This window comes from Oncorhynchus gorbuscha, linkage group LG07, assembly GCF_021184085.1.
Source record: "Oncorhynchus gorbuscha isolate QuinsamMale2020 ecotype Even-year linkage group LG07, OgorEven_v1.0, whole genome shotgun sequence".
Classification (NCBI taxonomy): Eukaryota; Metazoa; Chordata; class Actinopteri; order Salmoniformes; family Salmonidae; genus Oncorhynchus; species Oncorhynchus gorbuscha.
The window spans coordinates 88,474,143-88,492,652 of record NC_060179.1 but is presented as its reverse complement, the minus strand read 5'-3'; the positions used below and the strand labels follow the sequence as shown (position 1 = coordinate 88,492,652).

General features: G+C 43.4%; 1 pseudogene; it reads right to left on the bottom strand.

Annotated features, from left to right (window-relative positions):
* LOC124040459 overlaps positions 1 to 18,510 on the bottom strand; it is a 112,176-nt pseudogene that overhangs the window by 57,485 nt on the left and 36,181 nt on the right.

The window sequence follows — 18,510 nt, the reverse complement described above, 5'->3', positions numbered from 1 at the left end:
CAGATACAGGGAACAGACAGCACTTACTCAAAGTGTTGCCAGATACAGGAACAGACAGCACTTACTCAGTGTTGCCAGATACAGGGAACAGACAGCACTTACTCAAAGTGTTGCCAGATACAGGAACAGACAGCACTTACTCAGTGTTGCCAGATACAGGGAACAGACAGCACTTACTCAGTGTTGCCAGATACGGGGAACAGACAGCACTTACTCAGTGTTGCCAGATACAGGGAACAGACAGCACTTACTCAGTGTTGCCAGATACAGGGAACAGACAGCACTTACTCAGTGTTGCCAGATACAGGGAACAGACAGCACTTACTCAGTGTTGCCAGATACAGGGAACAGACAGCACTTACTCAGTGTTGCCAGATACAGGAACAGACAGCACTTACTCAGTGTTGCCAGATACAGGGAACAGACAGCACTTACTCAGTGTTGCCAGATACAGGGAACAGACAGCACTTACTCAGTGTTGCCAGATACAGGGAACAGACAGCACTTAGTCAGTGTTGCCAGATACAGGGAAAAGACAGCACTTAGTCAGTGTTGCCAGATACAGGGAACAGACAGCACTTACTCAAAGTGTTGCCAGATACAGGAACAGACAGCACTTACTCAGTGTTGCCAGATACAGGGAACAGACAGCACTTACTCAAAGTGTTGCTTGATGTGCTTCTCCTCTGCATACTTGGAGATCCCGTTGACAAATAAAGACAGTTTCACCTAAAAAGACAAAAAGAGCAAACAAATGAAGATAGTGTTTCACATCGACCTGGTACATCTACAGCCCGGAGGGATATTTAGGAAATGGTGATGTGTGTGTGTGTGTGTGTGTGTGTGTGTGTGTGTGTGTGTGTGTGTGTGTGTGTGTGTGTGTGTGTGTGTGTGTGTGTGTGTGTGTGTGTGTGTGTGTGTGTGTGTGTGTAGTGTTCATACCACCCACCAGATCATCCTCTCTGTAGTGCATCTTGGAGTGTGTGTGTGTGAAACAGGTGTGTGTGTGTGGTGTGTGTGTGTGAAACAGTGTGTGTGTGTGTGTGTGTGTGTGTGTGTGTGTGTGTGTGTGTGTGTGTGTGTGTGTGTGTGTGTGTGTGTGTGTGTGTGTGTGTGTTCATATCACCCACCAGATCGTCCTCTCTGTAGTGCATCTTGGAGGTGTGTCGTCTCATGCTGTACACGGTCAGCAACAGGTAGAGGAACGCAAAGGTGGTGTGGAGCCACAGGAGCATGTTACTGTGAGGGGGGGGGGCAGAAACAGACACACAGACAGTTAGTCAGTCAGGCAAGCAGAAAGACAGACAGTTAGTCAGACAGGCAGTCAGACAGACAGTCAGACAGACAGTTAGGCAGTCAGACAGACAGTCAGACAGACAGTTAGGCAGTCAGACAGACAGACAGTCAGACAGACAGTTAGGCAGTCAGACAGACAGTCAGACAGGCAAGCAGACAGACAGACAGACAGTCAGACAGTCAGACAGTTAGGCAGTCAGTCAGACAGACAGAGACAGACAGGCAGGCAGAAAGACAGACAGACAGACAGGCAGGCAGAAAGACAGACACCAACCATTCCTTCTGTAATTGGAACCGAGACAAAGCACTAATGGAGAATCACTCACTTGGCATCCAGATTGGCTAAAGTGACATTACGCGTAGAAACAAAACTGTAGGCATCATTCTCTGTGTGGGGAAAATGGTGAGGTCAGAGGGTAGAAACAGGAGAATAACGGGACATTACGCGTAGAAACAGGAGAATAACGGGACATTACGCGTAGAAACAGGAGAATAACGGGACATTACGCGTAGAAACAGGAGAATAACGGGACATTACGCGTAGAAACAGGAGAATAACGGGACATTACGCGTAGAAACAGGAGAATAACGGGACATTACGCGTAGAAACAGGAGAATAACGGGACATTACGCGTAGAAACAGGAGAATAACGGGAATAACGGGACATTACGCGTAGTAACAGGAGAATAACGGGACATTACGCGTAGAAACAGGAGAATAACGGGACATTACGCGTAGAAACAGGAGAATAACGGGACATTACGCGTAGAAACAGGAGAATAACGGGACATTACGCGTAGAAACAGGAGAATAACGGGACATTACGCGTAGAAACAGGAGAATAACGGGACATTACGCGTAGAAACAGGAGAATAACGAGACATTACGCGTAGAAACAGGAGAATAACGGGACATTACGCGTAGAAACAGGAGAATAACGGGACATTACGCGTAGAAACAGGAGAATAACGGGACATTACGCATAGAAACAGGAGAATAACGGGACATTACGCGTAGAAACAGGAGAATAACGAGACATTACGCGTAGAAACAGGAGAATAACGAGACATTACGCGTAGAAACAGGAGAATAACGGGACATTACGCGTAGAAACAGGAGAATAACGGGACATTACGCGTAGAAACAGGAGAATAACGGGACATTACGCGTAGAAACAGGAGAATAACGGGACATTACGCGTAGAAACAGGAGAATAACGGGACATTACGCGTAGAAACAGGAGAATAACGGGACATTACGCTGTTGAATGTACGTTCTAGTTCATTATATTTCTATGGGTGGGTTATTAAATGGGAATGTACGTTCTAGTTCATTATATTTCTATGGGTGGGTTATTAAATGGGAATGTAGGTTCTAGTTCATTATATTTCTATGGGTGGGTTATTGAATGTGAATGTACTGTACGTTCTAGTTCATTATATTTCTATGGGTGGGTTATTAAATGGGAATGTACGTTCTAGTTCATTATATTTCTATGGGTGGGTTATTGAATGTACTGTACGTTCTAGTTCATTATATTTCTATGGGTGGGTTATTGAATGGGAATGTACTGTATGTTCTAGTTCATTATATTTCTATGGGTGGGTTATTGAATGTACTGTACGTTCTAGTTCATTATATTTCTATGGGTGGGTTATTGAATGTGAATGTACGTTCTAGTTCATTATATTTCTATGGGTGGGTTATTGAATGTGAATGTACGTTCTAGTTCATTATATTTCTATGGGTGGGTTATTGAATGTGAATGTACGTTCTAGTTCATTATATTTCTATGGGTGGGTTATTGAATGTGAATGTACGTTCTAGTTCATTATATTTCTATGGGTGGGTTATTGAATGTGAATGTACGTTCTAGTTCATTATATTTCTATGGGTGGGTTATTGAATGTACTGTACGTTCTAGTTCATTATATTTCTATCTTTGTCTTCAGATGAGGTGGTGGTCTGATTTTTATATGAAAGTGAGGAAATGAATCCACAAGGAGCTGATTCAATTCATGTGATATATTCTGTGTATCTAAAATGGCTTCAGTCCAATCTACCCTGCATGACCACAGGAGAACATTGATAGTAATTAATGGTGGCTTGTCTATAATCTAATAACACCACTTCTAGAATTACCTCTAGGTCTTTATCTTATTAACACAAGGGCCTTGTGGTTAGTGTCCACCCTGAGATTGGAAGGTTGGGGGTTCAATCCCCGGTCGAGTCTTAACAAAGACTGAAAAAAAGACAAATGGGACCCGATGCTCCTCTGCTTGGCATGAAAGGAGATGGATTGGGGGTACGGCCCTAAGATAGACTAGTGTCCTGTCCAGGGGGTGTACTGAGGAGCTAGACTAGTGTCCTGTCCAGGGGGTGTACTGAGGAGCTATTATAGTGTCCTGTCCAGGGGGTGTACTGAGGAGATATTCTAGTGTCCTGTCCAGGGGGCGTACTGAGGAGCTAGACTAGTGTCCTGTCCAGGGGGCGTACTGAGGAGCTATTCTAGTGTCCTGTCCAGGGGGTGTACTGAGGAGCTAGACTAGTGTCCTGTCCAGGGGGCGTACTGAGGAGCTAGACTAGTGTCCTGTCCAGGGGGTGTACTGAGGAGCTAGACTAGTGTCCTGTCCAGGGGGTGTCCTGTACATCAAGCTGTCCCACTACAGAAACAGGAGCTAGACTAGTGTCCTGTCCAGGGGGTGTCCTGTACATCAAGCTGTCCCACTACAGAAACAGGAGCTAGACTAGTGTCCTGTCCAGGGGGTGTACTGAGGAGCTAGACTAGTGTCCTGTCCAGGGGGTGTACTGAGGACCTAGACTAGTGTCCTGTCCAGGGGGCGTCCTGTCCAGGGGGTGTCCTGTACATCAAGCTGTCCCACTACAGAAACAGGAGATATGTGAGCCCACAGGACAGGAGTCTGACTCACTTCGACTTGACAAGATCAAATCAAATGTTATTGGTCACATACACACGGTTAGCAGATGTTTAATGTGAGTGTAGCGAAATGCTTGTAGATGGAAAGTACAACAATAAATAGATACAATTCAAACTATAACTACAACCTCAAAGTCCTGTACACCCAACAGATCTGAACTAAACAACTTCTCAAGTTTTTTATTTATGATGTCGCCATGGTCACCATCCCAGTGTTTTGTCTCTCAAGTCTTTCCTGAAGTCCCGTCCCCTAAATCCCACTCACCCAATAGATTTCCTGAGAAGTTGACGGGCAGCACAATGGCCACTGAGAGCACGCCCACCACCACCAGCAGACCAATGATGTGCCTCTGGAAGGAGAGGTAGTGCACAGCATCCTCCCCACACTTCTCCCTGATCTCCTCATCCCTAGAGAGAGAGCGACAGAGACAGAGAGAGACAGAGAGAGAGAGACAGACAGAGACAGAGAGAGACAGACAGAGAGAGCGACACAGAGAGAGACACAGAGAGAGACAGAGAGAGAGACAGAGACAGACAGAGACAGAGAGACAGAGAGACAGAGAGAGACAGAGACAGAGAGACAGAGACAGAGAGAGACAGAGAAAGAGACAGAGAGACAGAGAGACAGAGAGAGAGAGAGACAGAGACAGAGAGAGAGAGAGAGAGAAAGAGACAGAGAGACAGAGAGAGAGAGAGACAGAGAGACAGAGACAGAGAGACAGAGAGAGACAGAGACAGAGAGAGACAGAGACAGAGAGAGACAGAGCATGTATTTTTTTTTTAATTTAATCTTTATTTAACCATGAGTCACTGAGACAGAGTATTTTATAAGGAATACCTAGGATAGGATAAGTAATCCCTCTCACCCCCCCCCCTTTAAGATTTAGTTGCACTATTGTAAAGTGACTGTTCCACTGGATGTCATAAGGTGAATGCACCAATTTGTAAGTCGCTCTGGATAAGAGCGTCTGCTAAATGACTTAAATGTAGTGTTATACAAGAACACAGTCAGAGATACTAACCAGGGTCCAGCCGTGCAGTGAACACAGTCAGAGATACTAACCAGGGTCCAGCCGTGCAGTGAACACAGTCAGAGATACTAACCAGGGTCCAGCCGTGCAGTGAACACAGTCAGAGATACTAACCAGGGTCCAGCCGTGCAGTGAACACAGTCAGAGATACTAACCAGGGTCCAGCCGTGCAGTGAACACAGTCAGAGATACTAACCAGGGTCCAGCCGTGCAGTGAACACAGTCAGAGATACTAACCAGGGTCCAGCCGTGCAGTGAACACAGTCAGAGATACTAACCAGGGTCCAGCCGTGCAGTGAACACAGTCACTGACAGTTAAACTCACAAAAGACTAATTTTAACTCTTGCTGACCCCCCCCCCCCCCCCCACACCCCACACACACACAACCTTGAGAACGACTGATATAATGATTTTGGGGGGTCAAGGAGGCGGATCGATGGTCATGATATTTTAGGCCGATATTCAATATGTAAATGTTGATGCCACCATTTCCCAAAGACAGTAATGTCTGCATTAACGCAGCAATCGTCAAATCAATGGCCGTTTTTCAAATATTCACTGCTGTTAAGAGAATATAAAATAACATCTATCCAATGCACATAGGTTCAACGTAACGTCACGATTTTGTGATCCAGGGAACAAAACTGAACAAAAATATAAATGCAACATGTAAAGTGTTGGTCCCATTGGTCTATGAGCTGAAATAAAAGATCCCAGAAATGTTTCATACGCACAAAAAGCTCATTTCTCTCAAATATGTTTACATCCCTGTTAGTGAGAATTTCTCCTCTGCCAAGATAATCCATCTACCTGAGAGGTGTGGCATATCAAGAAGCTGATTAAACAGCATTGTCATTACATAGGTGCACCTTGTGCTGGGGACAATAAAAGGCCGTTCTAAAATGTGCAGTTGTCACAGATGTCTCAAGTTGAGGGAGCAGCAATTGGCATGCTGACTGCAGGAAGGTCCGCCAGAGCTGTTGCCAGAGAATTAAATGTTAATTTCTCTACCATAAGCCGCCTCCAAGGTTGTATTAGATAAATTGGCAGTACGTCCAACCGGCCTCACAACAGCAGACCACGTGTATTGCGTTGCGTGGGGGAGCGGTTTGCTGATGTCAACGTTGTAAACAGAGTGCCCCATGGTGGAGGTGGGGTTATGGTATGGTGTTTACTGATGTCAACGTTGTGAACAGAGGGCCCCATGGTGGGGGGGGGGTTATGAACAGAGAGGGGGGGGGTTATGGTATGGTGTTTACTGATGTCAACGTTGTGAACAGAGGGCCCCATGGTGGGGGGGGTTATGGTATGGTGTTTACTGATGTCAACGTTGTGAACAGAGGGCCCCATGGTGGGGGGGTTTATGGTATGGTATGGTGTTTGCTGGATGGTGTTTACTGATGTCAACGTTGTGAACAGAGGGCCCCATGGTGGGGGGTTATGGTATGGTGTTTACTGATGTCAATGGTGTTGTGAACAGAGGGCCCCATGGTGGGGGGGTTATGGTATGGTGTTTACTGATGTCAACGTTGTGAACAGAGGGCCCCATGGTGGGGGGGTTATGGTATGGTGTTTACTGATGTCAACGTTGTGAACAGAGGGCCCCATGGTGGGGGGGTTATGGTATGGTGTTTACTGATGTCAACGTTGTGAACAGAGAGCCCCATGGTGGGGGGGTTATGAACAGAGGGCCCCATGGTGGAGGTGGGGTTATGGTTTGGGCAGGCATCGGACAATGAACACAATTGATTTTATCGATGGCAATTTGAATGCACAGAGACAATTACGAGACCCTGAGGACCATTGTTGTGTCATTCATCCACCACCACCACCTCATGTTTCAGCATGATAATGCACAACCCCATGTCGCAAGGACCTGTACACAATTCCTGGAAGCTGAAAATGTCCCAGTTCTTCCATGGCCTGCATACTCACCAGACATGTCACCCATTGAGCATGTTTGGGATGCTCTGGATCGACGTGTACGGCAGCGTGTTCCAGTTCCCGCCAATATCCAGCAACTTCACACAGCCATTGAAGAGGAGTGGGACAACAGGCCACAATCAACAGCCTGATCAACTCTATGTGAAAGAGATGTGTTGTGCTGCATGAGGTAAATGGTCACACCAGATACTGACTGGTTCTCTGATCCACGCCAGATACTGACTGGTTCTCTGATCCACGCCAGATACTGACTGGTTCTCTGATCCACGCCAGATACTGACTGGTTCTCTGATCCACGCCAGATACTGAGATACTGACTGGTTCTCTGATCCACGCCAGATACTGACTGGTTCTCTGATCCACGCCAGATACTGACTGGTTCTCTGATCCACGCCAGATACTGACTGGTTCTCTGATCCACGCCAGATACTGACTGGTTCTCTGATCCACGCCAGATACTGATACTGACTGGTTCTCTGATCCACACCAGATACTGACTGGTTTTCTGATCCACACCAGATACTGACTGGTTCTCTGATCCACGCCAGATACTGACTGGTTCCACGCCAGATCTGATCTGATCCACGCCAGATACTGACTGGATTTCTCTGATCCACGCCAGATACTGACTGGTTCTCTGATCCACGCCAGATACTTGACTGGTTCTCTGATCCACGCCAGATACTGACTGGTTTTCTGACTGGTTTTCTGATCCCGCCAGATACTGACTGGTTTTCTGATCCACGCCAGATACTGACTGGTTTTCTGATCCACACCAGATACTGACTGGTTTTCTGATCCACACCAGATACTGACTGGTTTTCTGATCCACACCAGATACTGACTGGTTTTCTGATCCACACCAGATACTGACTGGTTTTCTGATCCACACCAGATACTGACTGGTTTTCTGATCCACACCAGATACTGACTGGTTTTCTGATCCACACCAGATACTGACTGGTTTTCTGATCCACACCAGATACTGACTGGTTTTCTGATCCACACCAGATACTGACTGGTTCTCTGATCCACACCAGATACTGACTGGTGTTCTGATCCAAGCCCCTACCTTTTTATTTAAGGTATCTGTGACCAATAGATGTATATCTGTATTCCCAGTCATGTGTAATCCATAGATTAGGACCTAATTGATTAACTGTAACTCTGTTGTAGGATGCGTCACCTGAGTGGGTTGATTCACTGTTGTGGTCATCCTGTCTGGGTTGGCGCCCCCCCCTTGGGTTGTGCCGTGGCGGAGATCTTTGTGGGCTATACTCAGCCTTGTCTCAGGATGGTAAGTTGGTGGTTGAAGATATCCCTCTAGTGGTGTGGGCGCTGTGCTTTGGCAAAGTGGGTGGGGTTATATCCTGCCTGTTTGGCCCTGTCCGGGGGTATCATCAGATGGGGCCACAGTGTCTCCTGACCCCTCCTGTCTCAGCCTCCAGTATTTATGCTTGCAGTAGTTTATGTGTCGGGGGGCTAGGGTCAGTTTGTTATATCTGGAGTACTTCTGTCCTATTCGGTGTCCTGTCGGAATCTAAGTGTGCGTTCTCTAATTCTCTCCTTCTTTCTTTCTCAATCGGAGGACCTGAGCCCTAGGACCATGCCCCAGGACTACCTGACATGATGACTCCTTGCTGTCCCCAGTCCACCTGGCCATGCTGCTGCTCCAGTTTCAACTGTTCTGCCTTACTATTATTTGACCATGCTGGTCATTTATGAACATGTGAACATCTTGGCCATGTTCTGTTATAATCTCCACCCGGCACAGCCAGAAGAGGACTGGCCACCCCACATAGCCTGGTTCCTCTCTAGATTTCTTCCTAGGTTTTGGCCTTTCTAGGGAGTTTTTCCTAGCCACCGTGCTTCTACACCTGCATTGCTTGCTGTTTGGGGTTTTAGGCTGGGTTTCTGTACAGCACTTTGAGATATCAGCTGATGTACGAAGGGCTATATAAATCAATTTGATTTGATATAATCTTTTCAAATTGTTGCATGTTGTGATTATATTTTTGTTCAGTATATTAATTTGTCATTTTCCGTGATGGGAGAAAAAAACTATTGTTCAGCTGTCAGGATGAAATTCCAAACAACTCAATTGGCTGGTTCAGCTATCTGTCAAGAAATGGGAGGGTTGTAACTTGTATCAGACTACTGCGATTGGATCGTGCGAGGCTGCAACTCCGCTCATACTTGCTACCGTTTACTGCTACTATGATAACTAGCTCAAATGGCAAAGACATTTGCTACCAATCTTTAAATGTGCATAATAATATCGAACATGGAGAGTGAGGATAGGAAATCATTTTAAACATTGTTCTGTCTGAATGACTCAAATCTTTCCGTCGTTTTGAGGAGTGTGATACTCACACTGATCTTCAGCTTTCTTGGGTCTATCTTAGGTAGCGTTTTTATTGCGTTTTTAAAACGCTTCCTATTTCTCCTATCATCTAACCTGACTATCAACGGTTAATTTTTCGGATTTGATTGTGGCTGGTCAGATCAGCACAACAGTAAATAGTTAATGTTACAACACGCAAATCAGATGGCTCGTTGCTCCAAAATGGTGCATGTTCAAAATAATGACCTGCTAACGTTAGCTAGCTACATTGGCCTTAAGCTCCTAACTGATATGTTTATCTAGCCAGCTAGCTAGCATAGTAGATAATATGGCTAGCTATATTGGCCATAAGCTCCTAACTGATATGTTTATCTAGCCAGCTAGCTAGCATAGTAGATAATATGGCTAGCTACATTGGCCATAAGCTCCTAACTGATATGTTTATCTAGCCAGCTAGCTAGCATAGTAGATAATATGGCTAGCTACCTAACATCACAGATGAAAGGCTTTGTTATCGTAATCTTTGCTAACAGGTCACATAGCTGTCTGTTTAGCTAGCACGTCCACAACAAGCCGTATTAGTAGTGAATTAATTACACTAAACTAATATTTGCAACAAGAGATCGATTTTGATCACTGTGTCAATTAATCTGTTTCTCAATAGTGCATCTTTCGGGTTGGAGAATGAGCTAGTTTGCTGTGGATTTTCCCAGCTAGACATTCCTCAGTGAGTGGTGGCTGGCAGAGCAGCAGTTTTGCTAAGTAAAGGGACTATCAAAGGCTGATGGCCAATATCAGCCCGATATATTGGCTCAGCTGATTATCGGTCGTTCTCTCTCTAACACACACTCACACACACACACACACAATCCACTGTATGGGAGACTCACTTTATGCGGAAGATGGCTGTTAACCAGGAGCAGAAGCCCTAGAGAGAGAAGAGATTAGGTTAGACCTGCTGTAGATTAGATGAGGTTAGATGTGTCATAGATTAGATTTATTAAATCTGCCATAGGTTAGGTTAGGTTAGGTTAGATCTGCCGTAGGTTAGAGTAGATCTGCCGTAGGTTAGAGTAGATCTGCCGTAGGTTAGAGTAGATCTGCCGTAGGTTAGAGTAGATCTGCCGTAGGTTAGAGTAGATCTGCCGTAGGTTAGAGTAGATCTGCCGTAGGTTAGGTTAGATCTGCAGAAGGTTAGGTTAGATCTGCAGAAGGTTAGGTTAGATCTGCAGAAGGTTAGGTTAGATCTGCAGAAGGTTAGGTTAGATCTGCAGAAGGTTAGGTTAGATCTGCAGAAGGTTAGGTTAGATCTGCAGAAGGTTAGGTTAGATCTGCAGAAGGTTAGGTTAGATCTGCAGAAGGTCAAGTTAGATCTGCAGAAGGTTAGGTTAGATCTGCAGAAGGTTAGGTTAGGTCTGCAGAAGGTTAGGTTAGATCTGCAGAAGGTTAGGTTAGATCTGCAGAAGGTTAGGTTAGTTCTGCAGAAGGTTAGGTTAGGTCTGGGGCGTCAGGTAGCCTAGTGGTTGGAGTGATGGATTAATAACCGAAAAGGTTGCAAGTTCAAATCCCCGAACTGACAATGTAAAAATGGTTAATTCTGCCCCTGAACAAGGTAGTTAACCCACTGTTCCTAGGCCACCATTGAAAATAAGAATTTGTTCTTAATTAACTGACTTGCCTGGTTAAATAAAGGTTATAAAGATGTATTTTTATTTTTTAAAGATCACATTACTTTTCACAATGCAAATGGTTTGTGAGTCTTCGATGGTGTTCCTCAAGAGCTTTTAACGGTGATTTGGTGGTCTCCGGAACCGACAAGGTTGGAAACCGATGCTCTAGCGTAGACGCTCCACACCCCATGACCCCAGTAAAAACAGGAAGTAGTACTTACGTTGTCTCTCTGCTCAAAGTCCACTGAGCTGGAGACAGAGGTCAGGCGTTCGTAGCGATCGGGAAGCTCTGACGTTATGGCAGACGCCACACTGCGTACACACACACACAATGTTAAAAGGATACCATTAGTATTAGCTTAGCATTAGCCTAGCGCTCCCCCAAAAACAAACCTGATGGAGATCGCTTTAGCCAAGCATTAGCATAGCACAATACCAAAAAAGTTAGGCTTTGATATCACCATTGTAGTACAGTATCAATGGTGTATTTATTTACAGAGTAGTTAGTTCACTGGCCACACATGGCTCTGAAATGGTCTGGAGAGGCTGGTCCTGGGCTGTGTTCACACGGTTGCACCACTTACATTACAATTCTGGAATTTCAGTTCATTTCCTGAATTGACAGAATTGAATGTAATTGACCGGAGACAGAGTTGAGGTTTTAGTGGGGCGTGGTATATTTAGTTGTGGTATATTTAATCGTGGTATATTTGGTCGTGGTATATTTGGTCGTGGTATATTTGGTCGTGGTATATTTACTCCCGTTTAGTCGTGGTATATTTAGTCGTGGTATATTTACTCCCGTTTAGTCGTGGTATATTTAGTCGTGGTATATTTAGTCGTGGTATATTTAGTCCCGTTTAGTCGTGGTATATTTAGTCGTGGTATATTTAGTCGTGGTATATTTAGTCGTGGTATATTTACTCCCGTTTAGTCGTGGTATATTTAGTCGTGGTGTATTTAGTCGTGGTATATTTGGTTGTGGTATATTTAGTCGTGGTATATTTAGTCCCGTTTAGTCGTGGTATGTTTAGTCGTGGTATGTTTAGTCGTGGTATATTTAGTCGTGGTATATTTAGTCGTGGTATATTTAGTCCCGTTATATTTAGTCGTGGTATATTTAGTCGTGGTATATTTAGTCGTGGTATATTTAGTCGTGGTATATTTAGTCGTGGTATATTTAGTCGTGGTATATTTAGTCGTGGTATATTTAGTCGTGGTATATTTAGTCGTGGTATATTTAGTCGTGGTATATTTAGTCGTGGTATATTTAGTCGTGGTATATTTACTCCCGTTTAGTCGTGGTATATTTAATCCCGTTTAGTCGTGGTATATTTAGTCGTGGTATATTTAGTCGTGGTATATTTACTCCCGTTTAGTCGTGGTATATTTAGTCGTGGTATATTTAGTCGTGGTATATTTACTCCCGTTTAGTCGTGGTATATTTACTCCCGTCTAGTCGTGGTATATTTACTCCCGTTTAGTCGTGGTATATTTAGTCGTGGTATATTTACTCCCGTCTAGTCGTGGTATATTTACTCCCGTCTAGTCGTGGTATATTTAGTCGTGGTATATTTACTCCCGTTTAGTCGTGGTATATTTAGTCGTGGTATATTTAGTTTTGGTATATTTGGTCGTGGTATATTTACTCCCGTTTAGTCGTGGTATATTTGGTCGTGGTATATTTGGTCGTGGTATATTTACTCCCGTTTAGTCGTGGTATATTTGGTCGTGGTATATTTACTCCCGTTTAGTCGTGGTATATTTGGTCGTGGTATATTTAGTCCCGTTTAGTCGTGGTATATTTAGGCGCGTTTAGTCGTGGTATATTTACTCCTGTTTAGTCGTGGTATATTTGGTCGTTGTATATTTAGTCGTGGTATATCTGGTCGTTGTATATTTAGTCGTGGTATATTTAGGCGCGTTTAGTCGTGGTATATTTACTCCCGTTTAGTCGCGGTGTATTTGGTCGTGGTATATTTGGTCGTGGTATATTTGGTCGTGGTATATTTACTCCCGTTTAGTCGTGGTATATTTACTCCCGTTTAGTCGCGGTGTATTTAGTCGTGGTGTATTTAGTCGTGGTATATTTAGTCGCGGTGTATTTAGTCGCGGTGTATTTAGTCGCGGTGTATTTAGTCGCGGTGTATTTGGTCGCGGTATATTTGGTCGCGGTATATTTGGTCGTGGTATATTTGGTCGTGGTATATTTGGTCGTGGTATATATGGTATATATGGTCGTGGTATATATGGTCGTGGTATATATGGTCGTGGTATATTTGTATATTTCGTGGTATATTTGGTCGTGGTATATTTGGTCGTGGTATATATGGTCGTGGTATATATGGTGGTGGTATATATGGGTGGTATATTTGGTCGTGGTATATTTGGTCGTGGTATATATGGTCGTGGTATATATGGTCGTGGTATATTTGGTCGTGGTATATTTAGTCCCGTTTAGTCGTGGTATATTTGGTCGTGGTATATTTGGTTGTGGTATATTTAGTCGTGGTATATTTACTCCCGTTTAGTCGTGGTATATATGGTCGTGGTATATTTGGTTGTGGTATATTTAGTCCCGTTTAGTCGTGGTATATTTGGTCGTGGTATATTTGGTCGTGGTATATTTGGTCGTGGTATATTTACTCCCGTTTAGTCGTGGTATATTTACTCCCGTTTAGTCGCGGTGTATTTAGTCGTGGTGTATTTAGTCGTGGTATATTTAGTCGTGGTGTATTTAGTCGCGGTATATTTAGTCGCGGTGTATTTAGTCGCGGTGTATTTAGTCGCGGTGTATTTAGTCGCGGTGTATTTGGTCGCGGTATATTTGGTCGCGGTATATTTGGTCGCGGTATATTTGGTCGTGGTATATTTGGTCGTGGTATATTTGGTCGTGGTATATATGGTCGTGGTATATATGGTCGTGGTATATATGGTCGTGGTATATTTGGTCGTGGTATATTTGGTCGTGGTATATTTGGTCGTGGTATATATGGTCGTGGTATATATGGTCGTGGTATATATGGTCGTGGTATATTTGGTCGTGGTATATTTGGTCGTGGTATATTTGGTCGTGGTATATTTGGTCGTGGTATATATGGTCGTGGTATATATGGTCGTGGTATATTTGGTCGTGGTATATTTAGTCCCGTTTAGTCGTGGTATATTTGGTCGTGGTATATTTGGTTGTGGTATATTTAGTCGTGGTATATTTACTCCCGTTTAGTCGTGGTATATATGGTCGTGGTATATTTGGTTGTGGTATATTTAGTCCCGTTTAGTCGTGGTATATTTGGTCGTGGTATATTTGGTTTGGTATATTTGGTCGTGGTATATTTACTATTTAGTCGTGGTATATTTACTCCCGTTTAGTCGCGGTGTATTTAGTCGTGGTGTATTTAGTTGTGGTATATTTAGTCCGGTGTATTTAGTCGTGGTGTATTTGGTCGTGGTATATTTGGCGGTATATTTGTGGTATATTTGGTCGTGGTATATTTAGTCCCGTATATTTGGTCGTGGTATATATGGTCGTGGTATATATGGTTGTGGTATATTGGTGGTATATTTGGTCGTGGTATATTTGGTCGTGGTATATATGGTCGTGGTATATTTGGTCGTGGTATATTTGGTCCCGTTTGGTATATTTGGTCGTGGTATATATGGTCGTGGTATATTTGGTCGTGGTATATTTGGTCGTGGTATATTTGGTCGTGGTATATATGGTCGTGGTATATATGGTCGTGGTATATATGGTCGTGGTATATTTGGTCGTGGTATATTTGGTCGTGGTATATTTGGTCGTGGTATATATGGTCGTGGTATATTGGTCGTGGTATATTTGGTCGTGGTATATTTAGTCCCGTTTAGTCGTGGTATATTTGGTCGTGGTATATTTGGTTGTGGTATATTTAGTCGTGGTATATTTACTCCCGTTTAGTCGTGGTATATATGGTCGTGGTATATTTGGTTGTGGTATATTTAGTCCCGTTTAGTCGTGGTATATTTGGTCGTTTGGTATATTTGGTCGTGGTATATTTATTTAGTCGTGGTATATTTGGTCGTGGTATATATGGTCGTGGTATATATGGTCGTGGTATATTTGGTCGTGGTATATTTGGTCGTGGTATATTGGTCGTGGTATATTTGGTCGTGGTATATATGGTCGTGGTATATAGGTATGGTCGTGTATATATGGTTAGGTATATTTGGTCGTGGTATATTTAGTCGGTATATTTGGTCGTGGTATATATGGTCGTGGTATATTAGTCGTGGTATATATGGTCGTGGTATATTTGGTCGTGGTATATTTGGTCGTGGTATATTTGGTCGTGGTATATATGGTCGTGGTATATATGGTCGTGGTATATTTGGTCGTGGTATATTTAGTCCCGTTTAGTCGCGGTATATTTGGTCGTGGTATATTTGGTTGTGGTATATTTAGTCGCGGTATATTTACTCCCGTTTTTCGTGGTATATATGGTCGTGGTATATTTGGTTGTGGTATATTTAGTCCCGTTTAGTCGTGGTATATTTGGTCGTGGTATATTTGGTCGTGGTATATTTAGTCCCGTTTAGTCGTGGTATATTTGGTCGTGGTATATTTGGTCGTGGTATATTTAGTCCCGTTTAGTCGTGGTATATTTAGTCGTGGTATATTTACTCCCGTTTAGTAGTGGTATATATGGTCGTGGTATATTTGGTTGTGGTATATTTAGTCCCGTTTAGTCATGGTATATTTGGTCCTGTATATTTGGTCGTGGTATATTTAGTCCCGTTTAGACCTGGTATATTTGGTCGTGGTATATTTGGTCACAGTATATTTACATCTGGTATATTTACTCCCTAACCGTTATATTTGTGTTCATATAAAATCTGGTATATTTAGTCCCTTCAGAGGGATATTTGGTCGTGGTATATTTGGTTGGTATATTTACCCATTATATTTACTCCGTTTACTCATAAAAATATTTGGTTGTAGTATATTTAGTCGTGGTATATTTACCCCGTTTAGTGAGGTATATTTGGTCAGTGGTATATTTAGCCCCATTATATTTAGGCAGTTTGAGGATTCTAGTATATTTACTCCCGTTTAGTCGTGGTATATTTGGTCGTGGTATATTTAGCGTGGTATATTTACTCCCGTTTAGTCGCGGTGTATTTAGTCGCGGTGTATTTAGTCGCGGTGTATTTAGTCGGTGTATTTAGTCGGTGTATTTAGTGGTGTATTTAGTCGCGGTGTATTTAGTCATGGTGTATTTAGTCGGTGTATTTAGTCGGTGTATTTAGTCCCGGTGTATTTAGGCAGTGTATTTAGTCGCGGTGTATTTAGTCAGCGGTGTATTTAGTCGCGGTGATTTGTCAAAATTTTCACGGTGTATTTAGTCAGTGTTATTTACATCAGTGTGTATTTAGAAAACACAGGAAAATGTATTTTCGCGGTGTATTTAATGGGTGTATTTAGATGACAGATTTAGTAGCGGTGTATTTAAGGTTATTTAGACAAGGGTATATTTACAGTGGTATATTTAACACCAGTTGTATTGTTTCTATACCGGTGTTTATTGTGTGTATTAAATACCTTGTCCACGCATCTCAACTCTCCTGCGCCTGACTCCTTTTCACCATGCAACTAATCAAATATGACCCGACGGCCAGGTTACTCAAAGCCTTGACCTTGAATTCACTTCCAGGTAATACCGTACACAGAAACGGACATCTGGATATAGCCTAACCGTTCTACTTTGTGTTCAAATAAAATCTCACTTTCACTCTTCAGAGGGAGCTTGAATTTGAAAAAGTCACCCATTATTTTACTCTGTCACTCATAAAAATAATCTAGGTAGAACTGTTTGCCCCCCCCCCCAACCCTTGCCCCCCCATCAGTGAGACAACAATGATCCAGAACAAACCTCTACAGCCCCATTCCATTCCATGCAGTTTGAGGATTCTAGAGATACACAAACGGTCTCTCTCTGTCAGAGCCCCCCAGCCTGTTAAAAGGCAGAATGCAAAGGATGGAGTGATCAGAGCGGGGTGGGGAAAACTGAAAATGTTAGGCAGAGTGGTTTGGAATCATCTTTCTTATTGGTCTATTTTTAATGACTGCATGGTGATGTCACCATGGAAGGCCCTAACTACATCCCACCAAGACATTACAGAACCACCACAGACACACACATTAGGCAGAAATTTCACCCGGTCTTTTCAAACAGCTCTTACACAAAAAGGACATTGTCAAAATGTTCACCATTTCACAGTGTTATTCCAACATCAGTGTGGAAATATATAGAAAACACAGGAAAATCTCATTTTTGACTGAAATGGGCCTGATTAAGATGACAGATGCTAGCTAGAGAGAGAAGGTTATTCACAGACAAGGGTATTCACAGAGACAACATAACACCAGTGTGTAGTCATTAATACGCAGACTGAGAGCAGTGTTTCTCAATCCTGGTCCTATGCACCCAAAGGGATGTCCCTTTTTATTTCTGACCCCTGACCCCTGGCACTAACACAGCTGATGCAACTAATCAAATATGACCCAGAACCACCACAGAAACGCTGACAGGGGGATGTTAATCCAGGATAATGAACCCTTTCAGATCACAATGAATATTGGGATCTCAATTACTACTGGGATCAATCATCTGAATTACAGCCTGGTCACAGAACTGTTTGTACAATCTTGCCAAAGAAGCTGTAAACGTTAAACAAGTCCGCACAAACAGATCTGAGACCAGGCTATCAGACCCTTTAATGATTTAGAGTACTGGAAGAAATGGGTAACCTCTGCTCTACTAAATGCCAAGCGTACAACAACATTAAAGGATGAATTCACCCAGAGGGACTTGGGGGATTACCTCAGAGTCATATCTAGTACAGAAATACAGAACAACCACAGACACACAGCTGATTGGTAGGAAGAGGTGGCTAGTAGGTAGTACAGAACCACCACAGACACACAGCTGATTGGTAGGAAGAGGTGGCTAGTAGGTAGTACAGAACCATCACAGACACACAGCTGATTGGTAGGAAGAGGTGGCTAGTAGGTAGTACAGAACCATCACAGACACACAGCTGATTGGTAGGAAGAGGTGGCTAGTAGGTAGTACAGAACCATCACAAACACACAGCTGATTGGTAGGAAGAGGTGGCTAGTAGGTAGTACAGAACCACCACAGACACACAGCTGATTGGTAGGAAGAGGTGGCTAGTAGGTAGTACAGAACCACCACAGACACACAGCTGATTGGTAGGAAGAGGTGGCTAGTAGGTAGTACAGAAC